Here is a 15,942-nt window from a genome sequence, read left to right as displayed (position 1 = left end):
ATTTATACCTCTAAAATAATTAAACACAAGATCTGTGAGCTCCCATTTGGATTATTGCCCTGGGCTTTGCAAATGTCCATGGTGGGTCCCATACTGAATATTAAGCATGAAGTTGCTCCCTACCTTCATGGCAAGGATGTCAAGAAACTGCAGTATATAGGTGCTCCTCCAAATACCAGGGGACCTCGAGTCCAGGCTGTCTTAGGAAATTAATTTTTCTTAGCTGATCTGAGTTTCAGAACATAGAATAATGTCAATTTTTTCTTCTAACCATATAAATATAGGTCATATGTTAGTGGCTTTTATTTTTGAAAAAGTGGAAAAAGAAACGTTTTAAAAAGATGTTCATGGTTTGTCTCTTATATTTTCCAAAGGCTTTACATATATTCAGAGAGATTAAAATGTGATGTAATGAAATTTACCATAATGTGAAGAATTTTCTTTGTGGTTTTCCATCAAGTGGACCTCAGATTATGAGGAAAGTGATTCTCAGCCAAATCCTCTACTTTCTGCAAATACACACTTTGCACATTACAATTTTCTTGTTTATACATTAAATTTATTTTAAAACCATAGTTCTAATAGAGTTTTATTTTTTCACTTTCCCAAAGAAGATTCATTTATTCAGTAAGGGGGGAAAAAAGAGATTTTAGCATAGAATTTAAAAATTGTCCTCACTATTGTAATAAAAAAAAAATACATGACAGAAAAATTAAAAGACCATCTAGTGGATAAGTCTCCAGGCTGGGAGCTCATGTCTTAAATTTCTGAGATCCAGATGGAACTCCCAATATACGTGATTCTAACACAGGATGGATTTTCTCACATATTTAGCTTAAAAGATTTGTCCTGAAAAACAGAATTTCTATGAGACTCTACTAGTTTCCTAGGGCTGCCATAACAAATTGCCATGTACTTAATGGCTTAAGACAGCAGAAATTTGTTCTCTCACAGTTCTGAAAAACAAAAAATCTGAAATTAAGGTGTTGGTAAGCTGTGCTCCCTCTGAAGGCTCTAGCAGAAAATCCTTGCTCACCTCTTCAGCTTCTGGTGGCCCAAGCATTCCTTGAATTGAGGCAACATAACCAATTTCTGCCACTGTCTTTACACTCTCTTTTCCTGTGGGCATCAATATGTCCTTTCTTCCTATAAGGAAATCTGTCATTGGATTAAGATCTAGGATGATCTCCTGTCCAGATTTTTAACAATTACATCTACAAATAAAGTCATATTGGGAGATTGTGGGGGACTTATCTTTTGGGGGACCCCTATTTAACCCATTACGGAGGCTGATCTATAGATAAGTAAGAAAAGTCTTCTCCTGTACTTAAAAATCTAAGTAATATAGGAAAGCAACAGAATGGGAAAGACTATAGATCTGTTCAAGGAAATTAGAGATACCAAGGGAACATTTCATGCAAAGATGGGCACAATAAAGGACACAAATTGTACAGAAGATATTCTGTTTCTGTACAGAAACAGAAGATATTAAGAAGAGGTAGCAAGAATACACAGAAGAACTATACAAAAAAGATCTTTTTGATCCAGATGGTGTGATCACACAATGGTGTGATCACCCACCTTGAGCCAGACATCCTGGAATGCGAAGTCAAGTGGGCTTTAGGAAGCATCACTACCAACAAAGCTAGTGGAAGTAATGGAATTCCAGTTGAGATATTTCAAATCCTAAAAGATGATGCTGTTAAAGTGCTATATTCAATATGCCAGCAAATTTGGAAAACTCACCAGTGCCCAGAGGACTGGAAAATGTCGGTTTTCATTTCAGTCCAAACAAAGACAATGCCAAAGAATATTCAAACTGCCACAAATTGTACTCATCTCATATGCTAACAAAGTAATGCTCAAAATTCTCCAAGCCAGGCTCAATAGTACATGAACTGTGAACTTCCAGATGTTCAAGCTGAATTTAAAAAAGCCAGAGGAACCAGAGATCAAATTGTCAACATCCATTGGATCATCAAGAAAGCAAAAGAGTTCCAGAAAAACATTTACTTCTGCTATATTGACCACATCAAAGCCTTTGACTGTGTGGATTACAACAAACTGTGGAAAATTTTTAAGGAGATGGGAATACCAGACCACTTTACCTGCCTCCTGAGAAATCTGTATGCAAATTTTCAAGAAGCAACAGTTAGAACTGGACACGGAATAACAGACTTGTTTCAAATCAGGAAGATAGTATGTCAAGGCTGTATATTGTCACCCTGTTTATTTAACTTATATGGAGAGTACATCATGCAAAATCCTGGGCTGGATGAAGCACAAGCTGGAGTCAAGATTGGGAGAGAAATATCAATAACTTCAGATGTGCAGATGACACCACCCTTATGGCAGAAAGCAAAGAGCAACTGAAGAGCTTCTTGATGAAAGTGAAAGAGAAGAGTGAAAAAAGTTGGTTTAAATCTCAACATTCAGAAAACTAAGATCATGGCATCTAGTCCCATCACTTCATGGCAAATAGATGTGAAAACAATGGAAACAGTGATAGACTTTATTTGAGGGACTCCAAAATCACTGCAGATGGTGACTGCAGCCATGAAATTAAAAGATGCTTCCTACTTGAAAGAAAAGATTTGGCCAACCTAGACAGCATATTAAAAAGCAGAGACATTCCTTTGTCAACAAAGGTCTGTCTAGTAAAGGCTATGGTTTTTCCAGTAGTCATGTATGGATGTGAGAGTTGGACTATAAAGAAAGCTGAGAGCCAAAGAATTGATGCTTTTAAACTGTGGTGTTGGAGAAGTCTCTTGAGAATCCCTGTGACTACAAGGAGATCAAACCAGTCAATCCTTAAGAAAATCAGTCCTGAATATTCATTGGAAGTACTGATGCTGAAGCTGAAACTCCAATACTTTGGCTACCTGATGCAAAGAACTGACTCATTGGAAAAGACCCTGATGCTGGGAAAGAGTGAAGGTGGGAAGAAAAGGGGCTGACAGAGGATGAGATAGTTGAATGGCATCACACCAACATGATGGACATGAGTTTTAGCAAGCTCCAGCGGTTGGTTAAAGACAGGGAAGCTTGGTGTGCTTCAGTCCTTGGTGTCACAAAGAGTTGGACATGATGAGTGACTGAACTGAACTGAGAAATATTATTCTGAACTCTTTCAATATCATAGTTAAAAACATAAAAATGTATCAACCTATGATATTTAATAAAAAGAGACATTTACATCTTGAGTTAATTCCTAGTCACAATATAAGTAAATAAAATTTTATTATCATAAAACAACATTGTTTTAGAAAAAATTGATATTTCAGAATTTTGTGATTTTTGTTATTGAGTGGATAATTTGTTACCTTAAAACTGAAAGTAAAGTCAGAAAATTATAAACTAATGTAATGTTTTCTACTGGACTATAGCTATATTATCATTGCTATTATTATTAAATGTTTTTACATTGTTCATATTTGGGTTCAATCAATTGTGAGATCAGTGACCTGTGAATATGAAATACACCTAGGGAATTTTTTTAAAGTGGAAATTTTCTGTAATATAAAAAGAAAACTGAAGAGAAAAAATGGTCCCTTTAACTTGTGAATTTTTTTTTATATTTCCCAAATATGAAACCTAAACAAAAATTATCAACTTACAAATAAAAGGGTGACATCTCATTCCTAATGTGATGAAGCAGAGGAAATTTTTAAATTAAAGAATAACAGAAAGGAGCATATTATTGTATATTTTATTTTTGTCTATAAGAGAGCATGGAGGAATGTTCATAGCAGCACTATTTACATAAGGTAAGACATGAAAGCAACCTAGATGTCCATCAACAGATGAAAGATAAAGAAGTTGTGGTACATATATACAATGCAATATTACTCAGTTATCGAAAGACACATCAGAGTCAATTCTAGTGATGTGGATGAGCCTAGTTCCTGATACAGAGAAGGAAGTAAGTCAGACAGAGAAAAACAAATTTTGTATATTAATGCATTGTTGGGGGAGTGTGTAACTTCCTTGGTTCTGTCTCGCCACAGCAAAGATTTGAAACAGTGGACCAGTGTTACAGCTCGGTTACAGCTCAGAGTTTTATTGGGCAAGCAAAGGAAAGTACATCCTCAAGGTGTGAGGGCAGGCCGACCTCAAAGGAGAGGCCTCAATCCGTCTTGGCTTCCTCTTTTTATACGTTTGTCTCCTCCCTTCCTTGAGCCTGCTCAATGTAAATTGGTCTAGCCAGGAGGGCTGTTTGTTTCACCTGAGGTTCTCACTCTGGTCCTCAGATTTTATTTTGTTCCATTTTCACAGGTTTTTTTCTTTCGTTGTCTTTTAACCACCGCCATCTTGGACTCCTTTTTCCTATTCTAACTACCTAACATTCCCTTCTCAAGAGATGGGAGGCCCAATTCTTTGGGAATAGAGGCATCACAGTCTCTCTGGCTACTTCCTGCTGAGCTGGGATGGCAAGGGGCATTCGGCCTCTCCCTCTTGCTAGTCTCAAGCCTCGGGTCCTTATAGAGGTGTCCATCTAAGGGTGAGTGATATTTTCCATGGTTGAGTGAAGTTTTATATCTCCTTGTTGAACTGGCACTGCATGTTGTAGCTTGTTGACCTCGGCAGAGACAAAATGGGTTAGACAATGGACAATGCATTGGAGCAATCATAAGCAGCATCAATATGGTAATAACAGATTAGTAGGGGCATTAACCAACTCCAAATCCCCCCTCATCAGGAGAAGGATCCCCCAAGGGGTGATTATACCCACCCTGAGACTCTCCGGCTAATTCTTTGAGATCTGGTAGGGTCTGAATATTTTTCTTGAGGACTGTGAGACTTTCTTTAACTTGGCTGGAGGTATTTACCCAGAAACAACACATCTCATTCAAGATGGCTCAAGTCCCTCCTTGTTCAGGGATCAGGAGATCTATCTCCTATCTATTTTGGAGTACAACCCCTGCCAAGCTGTGTTGGCTCATTAGAGCTATCCTGAGAAAGTTTATCCCCAGAAACTTAATTTTGGGGATTTTCATTAGAATGACACTGATTTGTAGAACTGAATAGGTATCTGAGATCTCCCAGAGGCTCATAGGTGTATTGAGTGTCCTCTTCTGCCTTTTTCCATGGCTTGACTCATGAGTAGTGAATCCAGGAGTCATGCCCTGATGCCTTGACTGCTGTGAGGGAAGAAAGTATTACAGGGTAGGGGCCCTTCCATGTGGGCTGGAGTTGAGCCTTTGGGGACCCATCTTTCCAGACTTTAATTAGGACTTGAGTCCCTGGAGCATATAGTGGTGACTGTTTAGAATCTTTTGGGTCCTGATTGACACCCCTCAAGCATATATCTTGTTGCAATTATCAAATGACCATGGTACAAGGCCAGAGCGTCTGAGCCTCTGGATCTAGGAAGAGATCATTGACATAAACAAAAGGTCTCCCATATAGCATCTCATAAGGACTAAGGCCACCCTGTTCCTTTGGGTCAGTATGGGTGCAGAGGAGATATATTGGTAAAGCCTCCTTCCATCCCAGGGAGGTCTCCTGGGTTATCTTTTTTATCGCTGATTTTAAGAATTGGTTGGCTCTTACTAGTTTTCCTGAAGACTGAGGCCTCCAGGCACAATGGAGATAATAAGGAATGCCCAATGCTTTAGAGACCCCTTAGGTGATGTTAGAAGTAAATGATGTCCCATTGTCACTTTGTGATGACCTGGGCAGACCAAATCTCAGAATTATTTCATGGAGCAGTTTTTTTCTTTTCTTTTTTTTTTTACCACCTCCTCAGCAGTCACAGTCTGGTTAGGAAAACTTCAATCCATCCTGTGAATGTATCTATCATGACTAGTAGGTATTAATACCCTTGAGAAACTGGCATCTGGGTGAAGTCCATGCCAGTCCTCTCCTGGGTAGGTCCCATGCACTGGGGTCTTTGAGCTCCTTGGGGGTTGTTTAATTGGCAAGTGGGATAAGAGAAGACCACTTGCCTTATACTCGTTTGGAGGCCTGTTCCTCTGAAGGACCTTTCTAATAATTTCTGGAGGGCCTTCTCCCCTAAATGAGTGGTGGCATGTAAGGAGTTAACCAACTTCCATTGGAGGTTCCCAGGCAGAAAAAGCAGTCCCTCCTCTTGGAACCACCCCATATGATCTTCTTGAAAGCCTTCCCTCTTAGCTTGAAGAGTCTCATCTTCAGTGAGAAAGAGCTTCTGGCAAATTAGTCTGTGGAACTAAGCTGGCAACCCCTATTGGGTCATTGTTCTGTGATGCTGCTCTCTCAGCTGCCTGATCGGCTGCTTGCTTCCCTCGTGCCACTTCCGTGCTCCCTTTCTGGTGTCCTTTATATTAGGAGAGTTAAACCTCGGTGGGCAGATGGACTGCGTCCAAGAGTCTAAGGATTTGATCACCATATTTGATTGGGGACCTTCGGGTGGTCAAGTGGCCTCTTTCCTTCCAAATAGCAGCATGTGCATGTAGCACCAGAAAGGCATACTTGGAGTCAGTGTAAATGGATACTGTTTTTCCTTTTCCTAGCTCTAAAGCTTGAGACAGGGCTATGAGCTCAGCCAACTGGGCTGCAGCACCTGGTGGCAAAGGTTTAGCCTCTATGGTCTCAAAATTGGAAACTACTACATATCTAGCTCTTCTTTTTCCATCCAAGACAAAGCTGCTTCCATCAGTGTATCAGATTTCCTCAGGATTGGTCAGAGGATCTTCTGACAATTCCTCTCAGGGTTTTGTCCAGTGGTCCAAGGTTTCTAGGCAAGAGTGAAAGGGGAGAGAGCCCTCAGGGGTAGGCAGGAGGGTAGCTGGGTTAAGAACCTCACAAGGGGATAGTCAGTCTTGTATTTTCCATCAGCACTACTTTATATCGGAGGATCCTTTGATGAGACATCCACATATGGCCTCTCTGATTCAGGAGTTGTTTCACTTGGTGGCTGGTAAAAATAGTTAGCTTGCCCCCAAGAGAGAGTTTTAAAGCATATTCTATCAGGACTACAACAGCTTCAAAATTTCAAAGGCAGGGAGAGATCTCTTCCCAATATGGAAGTAGGACACTCAGGGACCACCAGAACCCGGTGGGAAAATATTTGTCCATCCCAGCAACAAAGAAGTGCTCAGGTGCATCTTTTTGTAAATGTTTTTCCTATAGCACCCAAAATGGTACAGGTTTGGGAGGAGAAGACTCTGGTGTAGGAGGTCAGGACAGAGTAGGTAACCCCTGTGTCAAGCAAGAAATTCTCAGACCTACCTGCCACATCCAGTTGCACCCTTGGCTCCAGCCCCGTGATGGTTATCTGTACAGGCAGGCTGGCTGGAGTGGGCTGCTTCAGTCCTGTTGAACCATCATGATGGAAGGCTTGGCACTTGACCTTGAAGCTCTTGAGTCCCGAGGGCAGAGTGCCACCCAATGCCCCAATTGATGGCATTTGTAGCATGCCATTTTAAGAGACATGTTATAGTTTGGCCACTCATTGGTCCAATGTCCCTCCTGTCTACAGATTAGGCATTTGCCTCATGCCTTGTCCTTTAAGGACTCGGGGTTTGCCACAGGGCTTCCCTGAAGGGTGGCCAACATCTGGGTATGCCTTATCTCTTTCCTTCTCTCCCTTTCCTGGGCCTTGGCCTCCCTCTCTTGTTCTCTGTTATAAAAGGTATTTGTGGCTGTCTGGACCATCTCATGTAAAAAGGCAGCAGGGCCCTGCTGCTGTAGCTCTTGTAACTTTATCCTGATGTCTGATGCTCATTGGGACAGGAATTTGTCCTTTAAAATCACCTGTCTTCATAAGTCTAAGTTCAGATTGGTAAACTTTTGGAGTGCCTCTTTTAGCCTTTCCAGAAAGGCAATGGAGTTCTCACTGGGCTCCCGAGTTATTGCTGAGACTGGGCGCAGTCCCACAACTAACAGGCTTCCTTCTCTTTCCACAAATGGACTTCTTTAGGGGTGAGTCTTTCTGAAGCTTATCCTACCCAGTACTGTTGCAACCTGAGAGCCAGGCGTCCCCGGGTCAGGGTGCAGACCCCCAGGCAGGTGGAGGCATGACAGCCTCCTGGAGATCAAATGCCCAGGCAGGTGGAGGCATGTTGGCCTCCCGAGAATTGGGTCCCTGGGCAGGTCAAGGCGTGTCAACCTCCTGGGACCCCTGGACTGGCAGATTCCTGAGCAGGTTGTGGTGTGACAACCTCCCAGGGACGAGATCCCTAGGCAGGTCAAGGCAGGTCGGCCTCCTGGGATCCCATATTGGAGTTGGGCATCCCCAAGGTCCCCAGTATGACTAGTGCTGGGGAGGATTAAGGGGTTGTAATCTTAACTCATTGCCAGTTTGTCCACTGCAGATGGGAATAGATACCATGATGTAAAGCAATCCAAGCCTGTGTCCTTAAACTGGGAACCTGGTGAAATAGCCATAACATCCTCGTATTGCTCTGAGGGAATGTAAGTCACTGATTTATTCCCCTAATCCTCCATAAGAGCAGTTCAGGGTGTTTCCAACGGTAAACATTTCGTTGTCATAGGCCCACTTTAGATAATAACAGAAGTAATGACAAGGGAGGGGGTGAGCTGGTCCTGTTAGGGGCTTTAAGAGTATTTTAATAATAAGCTGGGTGGAGCGATGTTGCCTCCAAGGGGGCAGGGTCCTGGTTGTAGGAGTTAGTAAGTGGCTTAAGGACAAAATGATAAAAGGCAACAGACCAGATATTCCATAGAAGTGGAATGGAGATTTGATCCAGGGAATATGCTTGTAGTTTTAGGAGAAGGGTCATAAGGGTTTAGGCCCAAACAGCCTGCAGGGCTAACTCCCAAAGTGGCAAACATTATCCCTGGAAGCCCAATTGCCTTGAAGGGATGCCACCAACAGATGGACTTCTAGCAGGCATTGTGTGCCTATCACCCACCTTAGTGGGTTCACTGAGAGATGCTATTGTTGCACATGTTGTAGGAAACATGGAAGATGAAGGCCTGAATATCTAGAGGGATTGGATATTATACAGTATTTCCCTCCCAAGAGCCAGTTATTTCTGGTTGTCCCTCTGGAAGATTGTAGAGGCAACACTGGGCCTCGACAGGGCTCAGGAAAAGAACAGGAAACAGGAGTGAAGTGGGCAGGTCACAACTTTTGAAAGAATGACACAGCCCAAGGGTATAACATAAACCAATTAAATTCACATGGGTCCAAGATGGTAGACAAGTCAAATCCAACTAAAGCTTGATCCTAAATCTGCAAGCTAAATGACACACCCAGAGGCTCCATGACATTTCCAAGGCCCTATCAAAAGACCAAAGAGTGGGTGGTTCCCCAATTGTTGGAATGATCCTCCCACTCATTAGCATATGAAATCACCCAGCTCATAAAAACTAACCACAGCACACTTCATGGCCGCTGCACTCCCCCTCTGAGATGGCACACACTCTGTGGACTCTGCTTCTCTCTGAATCTGAACAAATCTACCTCTTACCTGTTGCTGTGTCTCTCACTGGATTTTTTTCAATGAGACATCGAGAACCTGAGCTTCATTAGGTCCTGAAATCAGGCCCCGCAGGTTTTAGCCAGGCTCATGTCCTGGTGGGACATGATAGTGACTAAGCACAGCACAGAGTCCCTGCCACACGGTCTGAGTCCCAGTCTTAGGGAAACAGTTTCAAACACGACTTTCAGAAAGGAAAAGATGATGACCTGCCCAATACTTTGAAAGCAGTGGCATAGATGGAGAGAAGAGATGAAGGACAGGAGGAAAAAGCAGTGGGGAAAAAAGTGTCGAGGAACCCCTTTCATAACTCTCTGGAAAAACTGCTAAATGCTTGATCTGTGCCCACAGTTTTCATTGACCTGATCCTTGGCACAAAGGAGGTTAAGGACAGAGAACCCTCACCTTCTTGGGCAACAGCTACTGGGGCGCAGCAGATAGTGGAGCCTTCAGGACACACTGGGGAGTAGCCCCTGCCAGAGTCCCTCAGTTGCACCCACTGCCACTTACCTGTTCGCAAAGGGCTCAAGGAAACAAGATACCAGAGAGTGTAAAGGAATTAAGATTTTGTTAGCTATATGTCCTTTCAGCCATAGGGACAAGGACCTCCTAACTGGAGGTGTTCTGGAATCTGAGACTGAGCCACGTGGGCCTTCTGCCAAGTTGGTTTTTGCTGTCCCAGTTTCTAGCATGCTGGGCTTCTGGTCACTTCCACTGTGCTGGATTTCCTTTGTGTTCAGCTTCAACCACATAGTTTTTCACCAAGCTGAGCTTCCATTCAACTCCACCTCCACTTAGCAAGGGCAGAGCTATGGTTGTTTCAGCCAGGTTAAATCTGAGTCATGGCACCAGAGATGTCAGGGGAGTGTGTAATATCCATAGCACAGCAAAGATTTGAAATGGCGGACCAGTGTTATAGCTCAGTTACAGCTCAGAGTTTTATTTGGCAAGCAAAGGAAAGTACACCCTCAAGGTGTGAGGGTGGGCCGATCCCAAAGGAGAGGCCTCAATCCATCGTGGCTTCCTCTTTTCTGTTTGTCTCCTCCCCTCCTTGAGCCTCCCCTGTGTAAACTGGACTAGCCAGGAGGGCTGTTTGTTTCACCTGAGGTTCTCACTCCAGTCCTTGGTTTTCTTTTGTTCCATTTTCCTTTCTTTGTCTTTCAGCCACCACCATTTTGGACTCCTTTTTCCTATTCTAACTACCTAACAGCATATACGGAATCTAGAAAAATGGTACCGATGACACTATTTGCGGGACAAGAATAGAGACACAGATGCAGAGAATAGACTTTGAACACAGTGAGGGAAGGAGAAGGTGATATGGAGTAGAGGGTGGCATTGAAACATGTACATTACCATATGTAAATTAGATATCTAATGGGAAATTGCTGTATAACACAGGGAGCTCAACCTGGAGCTCTGTGACAACCCAGAGGAGTGGGATGGGAAGGGTGGGAGTGGGAGGGGATGTTCAAGAAGGAGGTGACGTGTATACTTTTGGCTGATTTACATTGTTCTATGGCCGAAGCCAACATAGTATTGTAAAGCAATTATCCTCCAATTAAAAATAAGTTTAAAAGAGAGAGAGAGATCATGGAGGGACTTCCTTAGTGGTCCACTGGCTAAGACTCTGCACTGCCAATGCAAGGACTAGAGTTTGACCCCTGGTCATGGAACTAGATCCCTCCCACTGCAGCAAAGATCAAAGATCCCACATGCCACAACTAAGATCCAGCACAAAAAAATAAATAAATTTTAAAAAGAACCTGGAATCTTCACGTGCAAGAGAGAAAGAGGAAGGGGAGAGAAAGAGAGAGAGGTATGGAAGTAGGAAGAGAGAGGCGGGGGAGAAAGAAAGAGACCAGAGAGACAGGAGAGGTTTGGGAGAGAGTGCTTTGTTATGTTATTTCTCCTCTTATTATAGTCTAGTAGGGAAACACTTGTGTTTCTTCAACCTAAGAGGAAGAACTAGCTGAAAGGGAAGAAGGCAAGAAGCCTAGAACACAGAACTGGTTAACCTAATTTGTTTATAAGTCTGACTACCCTCTCTGTTTCTTTCTCCACCAACAGTATAAATTCCGCATAATCAAAATTTTACCCTACCTCATAGAACATTTTGCATGTAAACTCTAGGAATTGACCCTTGGGAAACAGAATATTGGAAGTCTTATGCTGTTTCTCAGAACTGGCTCTTAAAATGTCAAATAACCTCATTTAGCAAAGATGCTGATGCTCAACTAACATTGTATCTGCCCCACCCCCTCATTTTCCAGTCCTTTTGTAGGGAGAAGGGACCATGTAGCTAATCCCAATTAATGAGAGGTAACCTGAGCACTATGTCATTTCCTATCTGAGGTGGGAAAAAAGTCCTAATGATTCTCCAGTTTCCCCTGAGGGTAAGAGGAAAGGTCGCATGTTATTAGCAGAGCTACAAGTTTTAAACCATCTAGATCTCTGAGTTACCACATTTAGTTCAGTGCCGTGGAGAGTTCTAACCCCCAATAACATAGTAAATGACTGAAAAATAAACTTTATGTTTTAAGTCATTGTGATTTGGGGGTGGATGGAGTCTAGCTAAAGTATGCATGTGTGCATACTAGGTTGTTTCAGTCGTGTCCAACTCTCTGGGACCCCATGGACTGTAGCTCACCAGGTTCCTCTCTCCATGGGATTCTCCAGGCAAGAATACTGGAGTGGGTTGTCACATCCTCCTCCAGGGGGTCTTCCTGACCCAGGGGTCAAACCTGCGTCTAGCACATCTCCTGCTGTGGCCGGTGGGTTCTTTACCACTAGTGCCACCTGGGAAGCCGTAGGATAAACCTATGCTAATATGTTTACTGTTCCTAAGCGGTTTGGGAATTGGTGAAGAATCCCTTAATAGATGTCAATCAAAATTGAACTCTACAAAGTAGGCAGACATTAGATAAATTTGCATTTGAAAAACTGCACTCTTTTTGATGTTTTTTGGTGTTTATATTACTGCTAAAAGGAAAAAAATATTCTTGTGATTCAGGGCATGCATATATTAGTAATCATTATTTTCAGTTTTACAAACACAAAGATCTGTGATTACAGATTCTTCTTGTACTTTCCTTAACCCTCATTAACTTAATTGACTTTTCCCCATTTTTTAAAAGTTGCATGGAAACAATGGGAAATCATAAACTTCTTGATATCAAAATTTTCTTCTAGCTATTTATAAATAATATACAGTAAACTTCATAATCTTGTGTGGCTGGATGGCAGTTTTAACAAAACCAAATTTAAACTCACATAAAATTTTTTGTGTTTTTTATTTTTTAAACTTTGATGAACCTAATATGATGGATTTGGGAAAGTCACCAAAAGTCACCCTGACCCGACCATAAAATACATTTTCCTTTTTCACAGGATCATATGAAACTTACAGACTATGACCATCATTCCTAAGCTCTGTAGATCACACAAGTGACTCAGCCTGTTCTCAACTAAACTTTTGTATTTGCATTGAAACATCATTCGATATGATATTAGAAACAGCATTAGATATCTGGATAGAAAAGGGACGATTGATCCCCACCTGTCCCCACTTCTAACCTGTGTAGATTAGTAGTGTTTACTAAAATAACTTGCTTTAACTCTAAGGCTTTAGGGGCATGACACTGCATGTGGACCTCAAAGCTACAATAACTACTTGTACAGGCTCTCTTAGTAAATATTGGTAACCTCCACTGGTTACAGATAGGTAGGTGGGAGTTGTATATAATTTTCCTTCCAAGATATCTTGGTTAGATGAATAAATACTTCAGACTAAATTTCCCCAAGCAGGAGGAAGATCTGCCTGTCCAATAGATAACAGAAGTCCCTCACTTCTATATACCCACGTCTCTGCTCAGTCACTCAGTTGTGTCTGGCTCTTTGCAACCGACTGTGTTGTAAACCACCAGGCTCCTCTGTCCATGGAGTTCTCCAGGCAAGAATACTGGAGCGGGTGGCCATGCCCTCCTCCAGGAAATCTTTCCAACCCAGGGAAAGATAAAACCCATGTCTCCTGCATCTCTTGCATTGCAGGCAGATTCTTTATCCACTGAACCACCTGGGAAGCCCAATGTATAGTACACTTGTATTACAATCCCAGTAGTTAACATCTGTTGCAGGATTTTCTTTTTGCTATGAATATCAGGAAATAGTAACCATCTCAAGCCATTTAGACTAAGTCATGAATTAGATAAAAGAGTCAACAGCTAACTGTATTTATATGCACATTTCCATGCCTTCAGATTGCACACACAAAAAAATGTCATTCTAAAAAAGCATTTTATTCATTCAAATGAGAATTGAATGGAAATTTTGGGAGACACGAGAACTTTTTACTGCAACAAAAAAGCTATTTCTCAGAGATAAAAAGAAAATCAGTAAATCCATCAATTGTGCTCTGAAAGTCCCTCAAAAGCTACATTCCAGGTGGATGACAGATCCACTCCTGACTGTATCTATGGATTGACCTTTTTTGCAGAAGAATTAAGGCAATATGGTTCTAAAATGAATGATTAGATCTTAATTAAGCTCCTGGGCTTGTAATTAGTAGGCAGTAGCGGTGGCGTGCTCTTCATTATAAACAGGCAGCTGCACATTCATTTATTCTGGTTGTCTAGTGCTTTTGCACAAAGGCAGGGCAAATAACCTGGGGAAATTAGGAGCCTTTTTGACTTTGCCTACATCAATTCAGCAAATTAGTTTTATTGTTCAATTTCAGTTGAGGTCAGAATACTGAGGGCAATTTTAAATACCAAGGAAAGAAAATTTTCATATAGAATATTTAACAAAAGAATAAAACCAACAAAGTTTATCCTTCTGCTATCCCCATTTCGAATTTACTCCTGCCTGGCCCCTGCCCTGACTCTATACACAAACTACTGAGAGCTCCAGCTCATTAAACCTGAGCTTCCCTTTTCCTTTAAGCTTTCTTTCCCTAAGAAGTGAAAGATGATCAGAGACCACTGTGAAACAAGGAAACTGCAATAAACTGCAGCATATGTTTTGTAACACGACCTGGTCCTGCTATTAAAAAGGAGACTCTTGGTAGATGCAAGGCTCAACAACGACAAAAAATCCTTCTCCTAAAGTGTTCTCCACAGGAATGGATGATTTCACTCTCTTTTACCAGGCTCTTTATGAACACTCTTTGAAGGGAAAATCATAGTGCTTTTCATAAACATCCTTTCAGTTTTCTCCCCAAACTGTATCTGTTGCTTTTCTGATAGCCTGATGGATCACAGTTTATTAAAAGGATTCTATCTACCAAGGAAGAGGAATTATTATGTTGCTTCAAGATCTGGTTTCTGGGGGCGGTCCTAAGATGGCGGAGGAATAGGAAGGGAAGACCACTTTCTCCCTCACAAATTCCTCAAAAGATCATTTCAACGCGGAGCAAACTCCACAAAACAACCTCTGAATGCAGGGAGAGGACATCAGGCAACCAGAAAAGCAGATCATTGTCTTCAAAAACAGGTAGGAAAAAATATAAAAGATGAGAAAAGAGACAAAGGAGGTGGGGAGGGAGCTCCGTCCCGGGAAGGGAAGCCCGTCCCGGGAAGGGAATTCTAAGAAGAGAGGTTTCCAAACACAAGGAAACACTCTACCGGCCGAGTCTAAGGCGAGCCTTGGAAACACAGAGGGCAACATAACAGGAAGGAAAAACGAATAAATAATTAAAACCAACAGATTACAAGCCCAACAGTAACTCCCCCAGCGGAAAAGCCACGCAGATGCCTGCAACCGCGGCTAGCAAGTGGGGGCAGGGCAGGGAAGCGCGGGAGACGCGGGCTGCCGTGCTCGGTAAGAAGCGGGCAGAAACGCCCCACGCGTAAACAGAGCGATCGAACTTTGAGCAAACCCAGGCTGGGGGATAGCTACCAAGCAAAAAGCTGGAACATAAGACCCCGCCAGGACCGCGCACAGAACAAAGGACTGAACGGAAATAGCCGGCTGCAGACCATCCCCCGCCAGGGACAGGCAGCCAGAGCTGTAAGGGCTGGAAAGGGGCAATCGCAGCCCCGGAGAGACTTTACCTACCAAACCGCAGGCAGGCTTCTTTGCGGAGACTTCAGGGGATGCAGGACAGTCACCATCCGCCTCACAAGGAGCGCCAGCAGTACACCCAGAAAACTGAGCAGTAGAGACAGAGAAGGGGACAAGTCCCGGCGACCGCGCTCGCCAAGCTCCCGAGCTGCTCGGACCCGGGAGGGGCGCAGAGCGCAGTCCCAAACAAGTTTGTGCCTCTGAGGGTTACCTGGGCGCCAAAACCGAGCGGCTTGGACTGGGGAGGTGCGCGAAGCCTGGGGCCGGCCTCGGATGGTTCCTGGCTGAGCTCCGTGGAACCGAAGCGGTTTGTGCGTCGTGGGGGGAGACAGGTCCAGCGGGGTTGAGACGCTGTGTGCCCACGACAGTGCTATTTGTTTGCAGCATCCCCCCCTCCCCACAGCGCGACTGAACTAGTGAGCCTAAAAAAAAAAAAAAAAAAAGTGTCCACCAC

The sequence above is a fragment of the Oryx dammah genome, unplaced genomic scaffold, assembly GCF_014754425.2.
Source record: "Oryx dammah isolate SB20612 unplaced genomic scaffold, SCBI_Odam_1.1 HiC_scaffold_4, whole genome shotgun sequence".
Lineage (NCBI taxonomy): Eukaryota > Metazoa > Chordata > Mammalia > Artiodactyla > Bovidae > Oryx > Oryx dammah.
This window is presented reverse-complemented; position numbering follows the sequence as displayed.